This window comes from Drosophila persimilis, unplaced genomic scaffold (assembly GCF_003286085.1).
Source record: "Drosophila persimilis strain 14011-0111.01,24,50 unplaced genomic scaffold, DperRS2 tig00001480-arrow-arrow-pilon, whole genome shotgun sequence".
NCBI classification, from domain to species: Eukaryota; Metazoa; Arthropoda; class Insecta; order Diptera; family Drosophilidae; genus Drosophila; species Drosophila persimilis.
The window spans coordinates 1,627-12,081 of NW_020825502.1; the positions used below are offsets into that span (position 1 = coordinate 1,627).

Consider the following 10,455-nt stretch of genomic DNA (forward strand, 5'->3'; position numbering starts at 1 on the left):
CCTACTCGATACTATTCCGAAGCTGAACGCAAAGTTATAGCAGAGAAGTATGTACCCATCCTGAGGAAAGGACTTCCTACTCTGCTGAGGTTAGAAAATGAAGAACAGGAAAGACTGGAAAAGGCTAAAATGGACAATAGAGAGGCCGAACGGAAGAAAAAACCATACAAACACCCGGACAGATTCTGCGAACTACAAATAAACGTGTACAGAAAAATGTATGCTCAAGGGAAATTTACTAGGGAAACAATACTTGAAAGAATCAGGGGCCAACCATTGGGTATACAAAGAATTATAGTGCCAGACCACAGAGGGGATGTAGAGGAAGGCGTCCTCCAGCCGGATGGTTAAGACTTGATCCAATGGTACAGCAAAAATCCAGAAAGTATAAACCTACAAATAAAACTAATTAAAAGCAGCCAAAACATAACTTAAACCACTTACCAAATCACCTCCAAGCAAACCAATCAAAACCTGCAAATAAAATACAATCAAAATCAGCCAAAACAGAAATAAACTCGCTTACCAAATTCAACGCACACCTCCAAATAAACCAATTGAACCTGCAAATAAAATACAATTAAAATCAGTCAAAACACAAATTAATTTACTTACCACGCTAGCATTCAACAAACCAATCACAATCTGCAAATAAAATACAATTAAAATCAGCCAAAACAGAAATAAACTCGCTTACCAAATTCAACGCACACCTCCAAATAAACCAATTGAACCTGCAAATAAAATACAATTAAAATCAGTCAAGACACAAATTAATTTACTTACCACGCTAGCTTCCAAACAAACCAATCACAATCTGCAAATAAAATACAATTAAAATCAGCCAAAACAGAAATAAACTCGCTTACCAAATTCAACGCACACCTCCAAACAAACCAATTGAACCTGCAAATAAAATACAATTAAAATCAGTCAAAACACAAATTAATTTACTTACCACGCTAGCTTCCAAACGAACCAATCAATATCTGCAAATAAAATACAATCAAAATCAGCCAAAACATAAATAGACTCGCTCACCAAATACAACGCAAACCTCCAAATAAATCAATTGAACCTGCAAATAGAATACATTTAATAATCAGTCAAAACACAAATCAATTCACTTACTACGATAGCCATCAAACAAACCAATCAAAACCTGCAAATAAAATACAATCAAAATCAGCCAAAACAGAAATAGACTCGCTTACCAAATACAACGCAAAACTCCAAATAAACCAAATGAACCTGCAAATAGAATACATTTAATAATCAGCCAAAACACAAATTAATTCACTTACTACGATAGCTTCCAAACAAACCAATCAATAACCTGCAAATAAAATACAAACAAAACATAAACCTGAAAATAAAATAATATTAAAATCGGCCAGGAGTTTCATATTCATCCACAGAAAGAGGCATATGCGTCGCCGTTCTTCCTGGAGTTGCATCGACTGGATTCGGCCAGGAAAGGAGGGACGAGGCGATGCCGCGCATGCGTTGCCGATGCTTTGGAGGTCTCCCTGTCGTCCATGCCTCCGTTTCGCACCGGATGAGGGGTCCAGGAGCGGCGTTGCAGGGTTTTTTATGCCTAAGTCAAAAAAAAAAAGAAAAAGAAAACACAAGCCAATCTTAACTTGTTTACATCGATAACTGTATAGTATTTTTCTGTATATTTTTTCTGTATATTTTATCAATGTTACCGTAATGTTAAAAAAAAATACCTAAATGTTAAAAAAATTGTAAGTTTCCATAAATAATGTTAAATGTTGCTAATAAGTAATAAGAACACTAATAAAGATTGCGTCAGGTCACACTAAGTGCCCTGAGCAAGTTTGAACATCAAAACTGAGCAAGTTTAAACATCAAATGAGCAAGTTTAAACATCAAAAAAAATCAAAAAATTTCACATCAAAAAATCAAAAGTTTAAACATCAAAAAAACAAATAAACATCAAAATAAATCAAAAAATCAAATAAAATTATATACAAGTAAAGGCCATTAAAAGTATTAAAGAAAAGCAAATAAAAGCAAGGAAAGTAGTGGTACCGAGGAATTGGAAAACTGACTACATGGAAGAAAAAATGGGGGACCAAAGACCAAAGTGCATAAAGGAAGAGAAGGAAGAGAAGGAAGAGAAGAAAATGGAGACCAGCCACCAAACAGACAAGACAACCATTGCTCAACTGGATCTGACAGGTGCGTGCATCACACTTTCTTCCAGCTCTAGCTCGGAGCTTGATGGGTGCTCCCCCCAGAGAACTGGGCTGAGACAGGCACGGGGAGATCCATCTCCTCTCCACGAAATGTCCGTTGATCCATCTTGTTCCTGGGAGTCACTCAATGAGGACGCCACTTTCCCTGAAAAAGTGCCTGATCGGCGAGCCTGCCACCTTCCTGCGGTAGATGTCCAGGGAAACGGCTCCAAAATCAAGCTCCAGAAAACTCTCCAAAATGGAGCACGATATCATCTCTCTCTCTCCACCCGACAGCGACACGGCCAGCAACATGTTGCGGCGAGAGAGCTTACTGACCCGCTTCTCATTAATGTTGCTGATACAGATTATAGACATGTTGCTGTCAATGTTGCTGACGATGTTGCTGACGATGTTGCTGCTGATGATCAAATACATGCAGCCACTAATAAAACCATTGACAATTCATATCTATATATTGACAAAAATAAAAACAATTCTAAACCTAAAACAAACAATTCCAAAAATAAAAATAAGTCTCCTAAAACGAATATCAAAGCAAAAAAGAGTCTATTAGAATCCCTGACCCCGGCATCCCGTACGAGTATGACTATCACCCAATCCCCTCCTCTGACTGAGCTAGAAAATAGTAACGACATCATAAATAATTGGCTTAGCGATATACCAGCAACCACGCTCCCTAACATGGCTGTCTTCTCAGCCCCCAACTATACCCCGGGAAAAAGGCAAAATAGAGAAATGGACACCACAGACGAGGACCAATCCTTTCATGAATTACCAAAACAAGATCTTGATTTCAACACCCCTAAATTCAAAAGTGACACTGCCAAAAGATTTGCCTCAGAATTCAATAAAATTAAAATTCTTAACCCTACAAAGACAAATCAGCCATTAACACAACCTTCCAATACGAAAGATCTTGACACAGGGGAATTCCAAGACAGTTCTGGGCCAAACAATCTTCAACGACAGCCACTTCCCCCAATTAGCATGCACAGCGAAATGCTCACTGCCAACAATACTGATCAGATTGAGCAGCCTGACCTATTCCCATGGCAGGAAGTGCCAAGGAGTAAGAGGGTACCTTCCATTTACATCTCAGGAGTAAAAACAATAGTACCTCTTTTGGAAAAACTAAACTACACAGCAGGAATAGGTAGATTTACAACCAAAAGTACCCCTGGGAATGGGATCAGAATACAATGTGCTGACATGGATGCCCATAAAAAGATCACCACACTCCTCAACGACCAAAAAGTACCAATGCACACGCATCAGCAGATTGGGCAGCGGGGTGTTCGATATATACTTCGACACTTGCATTACTCAACAACAAGGGAGTGGATTTCCTCTGAGCTTAAAAAAAGGCACTACATCGTGAGATACACCAGCAATATGAAACATAGGTCTACAGGTCAGCCTATAAATATGTTCGAAATTGAAATTGAGCATAAACAGGACGGTTCTCATGATGAAATCTTAAAAATTTCCGAGCTAGGTGGACAGGCAGTGGCTTTTGAGAGGAAATGGGTGACTAGGGACCCGCTTCAGTGTCATAGATGTCAGGCCTACGGACACACTAGGAACTACTGTAAAAACGCACCCAAGTGCATGAAGTGCGCCAGTGACCATCTCTCAACTACATGCACCAAACCCAGATACACTCCTGCTAAATGTGTTAACTGCGGCGGAGAGCATGTCAGTTGTTTTAAGGGTTGCCCGGCCTTCAAAGCTGCCAGAAGCAAGCTCAAAATCGACAAAATTGTCAATATGGACAGGAGCATAGGGAAGGCACTAGGGAGGCCGAGTGTATGGGAGGAGATCTCCAGGCACCCCCAACCAAACAGAGGGGGCCCCACTACTGCAGGTGACCATCGAAAGGATGAGGGCGACTATGTCGAAGGGCGGAAAATTCCAGGGAGGGGTTTCACTAACCCTTTCTCAGGCAGAACAGTCCAACCCAAGCCGAGCCTCCACAGCACTGAAATAAAAAAAAGGCTTTCTAAGATGAGAAACCGAGAAAGGAGCAAGCAAACATCCAGCCATAAGAAGGACAGAATAGGGAAGGGACGGGCTCCAAAAACCGGTGACACGAATGTCAACCCAGCCGCCAGCCACCTAGAGAAATTCCAGAGTAGACTGAGGGAGGAGCAGATGGCGATCTCGCAGTCTGCAAAAGTAATGACAGAGGGCCCCGCTGAACAGGAGAACAAGCGGTTTGAAGACAGGCTCAATGTAATTGAGCTCAGTATTAAGGACATCATGGCGTCAATTAGCCAAATTCACACTCTACTGCAAAACCCTCCCCCCAAAAATACTGACAATATAAATAACACTACAAACAATTCTGAACATCACAAAACAACAAATATCCTCAATCAAATAGAAAACAAACAATAAAACAACTCATTGCTATACATTATATCTAACTAAACTAGCCAATAATTTACAGACATGAACACAAACAATAATAACGCAAACCATTTCCCACATTCCAATCACTTTCCGCCACAAACTCTTGACACGACCGGGGCAAACCTGCCCAACTCCAACAGGCTTAAAATAGCTTTCTGGAACGCCTGTGGGATCAAAAATAAAATGGCTGAACTTGAAACATTCATGACAAATGGGGACATACAAATTATGATGGTTATTGAAACTAGAACTAAACAGAGCGCTGACCTACTGAAAATACCAAACTATATCTCATACCACACTGCCAATCCTATAAACCACAAAAAAGGGGGGGTCGTGGTATATGTGAAAGAAAATGTTAGACATGCTGCACTGGAACCCATTAGCACCGATTTCCTTCAATGTACCCCAATTGTAATAATCCCAATAAACAACAAGAGGAGAAACATGATCGTGGTTGCACCGACGTACTGCCCACCTAACTTCAATTGGACTGAGAATCATTTCAGATCACTACTCCTGCATTTTGACAACATATTGGGGGGTACCTCCGGGTTCATTTGCTGCGGAGATTGGAATGCTAAGCATCCATGGTGGGGGAACCCCAGATCCTGTAGGAGAGGACGTGCCCTGATGCAAGCTGTGAGCTCTGGAGCCAGATACAACATCCTGGCCACAGGAGGTGCCACCCACTATCCATACGACAGCAGAAAAAGACCCTCAGCCATCGACTTTGCAGTTTGTGGGGGTATTACAGTAAATAGGATGAAAATCCATTCATGTAGCAGTCTGGACTCCGATCACCTGCCAATAACCATCGAAATGTGTACAAATGGGGCCGACACATTCACCCAAAGTTCTATAGGCAGACGACTAATTACAAAGAAAACAAATATTAACAGAGTAAAAGAGCACTTGGAACAGACCATAAACTTAAACACGGAAATTCACTCGGGACTGGATATTGACGACGCAGTAAAAATACTAACTACAAACATACATGACGCGATAAAACTAGCCACTAAAAATGTAAACTCCAATCAAAGATTAAGATCTGGGAATTCAAACAGCCAACGAAGGATGGACAAAGCACGCTATAAACTAGACGATGAAACTAAAGCGCTTCTGCAAATAAAAAACGAACTGAACCTCAGATTTAAAATATTCCACACAGAAGAGGCTAAAACACTGTACAAGGCCGCCCAGAACACCCTCAGGAAAAAATTACAAAAATTAAAAACAAACAACATTAATCAGCAATTTGAAGGTATAAACACGCAAGACAGATACAAAATGGCAAAGCTCTGGAAAGTAACAAATACAATCAAGAGACAGCCACAACCAAACTGGCCCATTTGCACGCAGACGGGGAACTCTAACCAACGACCCGTATGGACCAAGAGTAACGAAGAGAAAGCCGAAGTATTTGTCTCTCACTTTGAACAACGATTTAAGCCCAGACATACAAGCTCAGAAAAGGAACGCGAGACGACACAAAAAGACCTAGACATTGAGAAACAGAAGCTGACGGATGCAGCAACAAAGACACAAACACGTCCTCTCAGACCATTTACACTCCCAGAACTGACAACCGAAATTAAAAACTTGATCTTGAATAAATCCCCAGGTAAAGACAGAATAGACAATGTGTTAATCAAGGCTCTCCCAAAGAAAGCCCTACTATATATTCTCCTGATCTTCAACTCAATGCTGAGATTGGGTCACTTCCCGCAAGCTTGGAAACACGCCACAATCACATTACTTCTTAAGCCAAATAAGCCTGCTCAGTCGGTAACATCCTATCGCCCAATCAGTCTCCTTTCTGGATTAGCTAAAACCTTTGAAAAACTTTTTATTAAACGATTATTTGACTTTGAGGATTTCTCTAGAGCCCTTCCCACACATCAATTTGGGTTTCGAAAAGAACATGCCACTGAACAACAGCTAGCAAGAGTAACGCAATTCATTATGGGGGCCTTCGAAGAAAAACAATACTGCTCAGCTGTTTTTATAGATATATCTGAAGCGTTTGATAGAGTATGGCACACCGGTTTGCTATATAAGCTATCAAAACTGGTGTCTCTTCAGGCCTTCAAGCTACTAGAAAGCTACCTAAATGAAAGGACCTTCGAAGTAATTACCAACAATGGTATTACATCGAGAATTGGAAAAATAAAAGCCGGGGTTCCTCAGGGCAGCAATTTAGGTCCACTTCTATACAGCATTTACTCATCTGACGTTCCGCTACCAAACTGCTTGAATGGATATCACCCCACTTCGATACCGGTACTAAGGGAAAAAAACAGAATGTTAGCTACGTATGCAGATGACACAATTATCATGAGCAGAGCGGACTTCCCCTTGACAGCGGCAAAAATGAACGAACAATATTTAAATAAGTTCAGTGTTTGGGCTAAAAAATGGGAAATGGGCATTAACGAAAAGAAAACAGCCCACGTATTTTTCACACTGAATAAACTTAGCAAAACACAGCAAGAAAGTACGCCTAAATTAAATGGACAAAGAATTCCTAACAAATTCAAACAAATGTATCTTGGGGTTACGCTCGATAGGAAACTTAGCCTTAACCACCATGTCAAAGCCATTATAAATAAGACAAGAACTGCGTCAATTAAACTTGATTGGATTATTGGCTGCAAAAGCCGGCTTGCCAAAGAATGCAAAGTGACGATCCTAAAACAATTAATCATGCCAATTTGGTTTTATGCTTTTCCAGTCTGGGGTGCCCTGGCTTCTGACTCATTAGTGAAAAAGATACAAACACTCCAAAACAAACTAGTGAGGAGGGCAGTTAGGGCCACAATATATACAAGAAACGACAATATCAGAAGTGTATACAATATCAAAACTGTCGAGGAGGTTTACGAGAAGGCTAGCGGCCGTCTCGCTAATTCACTTGTGGATCACTCAAACTCCGAAGTGGCCAGACTGCTGACCAACCCCCATGTCCCTAATAGATTGAAATCTAGCCGCCACAGATATGACAATCAACTCCGGAAGTTTATCCTCCCGCGTTGCAATGGACAACGTCAAGAACAACCAAATCCAGATCTGGATCCTACTCGATACTATTCCGAAGCTGAACGCAAAGTTATAGCAGAGAAGTATGTACCCATCCTGAGGAAAGGACTTCCTACTCTGCTGAGGTTAGAAAATGAAGAACAGGAAAGACTGGAAAAGGCTAAAATGGACAATAGAGAGGCCGAACGGAAGAAAAAACCATACAAACACCCGGACAGATTCTGCGAACTACAAATAAACGTGTACAGAAAAATGTATGCTCAAGGGAAATTTACTAGGGAAACAATACTTGAAAGAATCAGGGGCCAACCATTGGGTATACAAAGAATTATAGTGCCAGACCACAGAGGGGATGTAGAGGAAGGCGTCCTCCAGCCGGAATGGTTAAGACTTGATCCAATGGTACAGCAAAAATCCAGAAAGTATAAACCTACAAATAAAACTAATTAAAAGCAGCCAAAACATAACTTAAACCACTTACCAAATCACCTCCAAGCAAACCAATCAAAACCTGCAAATAAAATACAATCAAAATCAGCCAAAACAGAAATAAACTCGCTTACCAAATTCAACGCACACCTCCAAATAAACCAATTGAACCTGCAAATAAAATACAATTAAAATCAGTCAAAACACAAATTAATTTACTTACCACGCTAGCATTCCAATCAAACCAATCACAATCTGCAAATAAAATACAATCAAAATCAGCCAAAACAGAAATAAACTCGCTTACCAAATTCAACGCACACCTCCAAATAAACCAATTGAACCTGCAAATAAAATACAATTAAAATCAGTCAAGACACAAATTAATTATACTTACCACGCTAGCTTCCAAACAAACCAATCACAATCTGCAAATAAAATACAATTAAAATCAGCCAAAACAGAAATAAACTCGCTTACCAAATTCAACGCACACCTCCAAACAAACCAATTGAACCTGCAAATAAAATACAATTAAAATCAGTCAAAACACAAATTAATTTACTTACCACGCTAGCTTCCAAACGAACCAATCAATATCTGCAAATAAAATACAATCAAAATCAGCCAAAACATAAATAGACTCGCTCACCAAATACAACGCAAACCTCCAAATAAATCAATTGAACCTGCAAATAGAATACATTTAATAATCAGTCAAAACACAAATCAATTCACTTACTACGATAGCCATCAAACAAACCAATCAAAACCTGCAAATAAAATACAATCAAAATCAGCCAAAACAGAAATAGACTCGCTTACCAAATACAACGCAAAACTCCAAATAAACCAAATGAACCTGCAAATAGAATACATTTAATAATCAGCCAAAACACAAATTAATTCACTTACTACGATAGCTTCCAAACAAACCAATCAATAACCTGCAAATAAAATACAAACAAAACATAAACCTGAAAATAAAATAATATTAAAATCGGCCAGGAGTTTCATATTCATCCACAGAAAGAGGCATATGCGTCGCCGTTCTTCCTGGAGTTGCATCGACTGGATTCGGCCAGGAAAGGAGGGACGAGGCGATGCCGCGCATGCGTTGCCGATGCTTTGGAGGTCTCCCTGTCGTCCATGCCTCCGTTTCGCACCGGATGAGGGGTCCAGGAGCGGCGTTGCAGGGTTTTTTATGCCTAAGTCAAAAAAAAAAGAAAAAGAAAACACAAGCCAATCTTAACTTGTTTACATCGATAACTGTATAGTATTTTTCTGTATATTTTTTCTGTATATTTTATCAATGTTACCGTAATGTTAAAAAAAAATACCTAAATGTTAAAAAAATTGTAAGTTTCCATAAATAATGTTAAATGTTGCTAATAAGTAATAAGAACACTAATAAAGATTGCGTCAGGTCACACTAAGTGCCCTGAGCAAGTTTGAACATCAAACTGAGCAAGTTTAAACATCAAATGAGCAAGTTTAAACATAAAAAAAATCAAAAAATTTCACATCAAAAAATCAAAAGTTTAAACATCAAAAAAACAAATAAACATCAAAATAAATCAAAAAATCAAATAAAATTATATACAAGTAAAGGCCATTAAAAGTATTAAAGAAAAGCAAATAAAAGCAAGGAAAGTAGTGGTACCGAGGAATTGGAAAACTGACTACATGGAAGAAAAAATGGGGGACCAAAGACCAAAGTGCATAAAGGAAGAGAAGGAAGAGAAGGAAGAGAAGAAAATGGAGACCAGCCACCAAACAGACAAGACAACCATTGCTCAACTGGATCTGACAGGTGCGTGCATCACACTTTCTTCCAGCTCTAGCTCGGAGCTTGATGGGTGCTCCCCCCAGAGAACTGGGCTGAGACAGGCACGGGGAGATCCATCTCCTCTCCACGAAATGTCCGTTGATCCATCTTGTTCCTGGGAGTCACTCAATGAGGACGCCACTTTCCCTGAAAAAGTGCCTGATCGGCGAGCCTGCCACCTTCCTGCGGTAGATGTCCAGGGAAACGGCTCCAAAATCAAGCTCCAGAAAACTCTCCAAAATGGAGCACGATATCATCTCTCTCTCTCCACCCGACAGCGACACGGCCAGCAACATGTTGCGGCGAGAGAGCTTACTGACCCGCTTCTCATTAATGTTGCTGATACAGATTATAGACATGTTGCTGTCAATGTTGCTGACGATGTTGCTGACGATGTTGCTGCTGATGATCAAATACATGCAGCCACTAATAAAACCATTGACAATTCATATCTATATATTGACAAAAATAAAAACAATTCTAAACCTAAAACAAACAATTCCAAAAATAAAAATAAGT

The 10,455-nt window shown here is 39.8% G+C and overlaps 2 long non-coding RNA genes across 2 annotated transcripts; both read right to left on the reverse strand.

Annotated features, from left to right (window-relative positions):
- Window positions 1-219: 219 nt before the first annotated feature.
- LOC113566988 lies at window positions 220-728 on the reverse strand. The gene is made up of 3 exons (XR_003409289.1): window positions 698-728; window positions 445-474; window positions 220-393 (listed from the first exon to the last, which is right to left on the reverse strand). It is a non-coding gene; the product is annotated as an uncharacterized LOC113566988 (long non-coding RNA).
- A 7,329-nt stretch (window positions 729-8,057) lies between these two features.
- LOC113566991 lies at window positions 8,058-8,446 on the reverse strand. The gene is made up of 3 exons (XR_003409292.1): window positions 8,416-8,446; window positions 8,161-8,190; window positions 8,058-8,109 (listed from the first exon to the last, which is right to left on the reverse strand). It is a non-coding gene; the product is annotated as an uncharacterized LOC113566991 (long non-coding RNA).
- Between the last annotated feature and the right edge of the window lie 2,009 nt (window positions 8,447-10,455).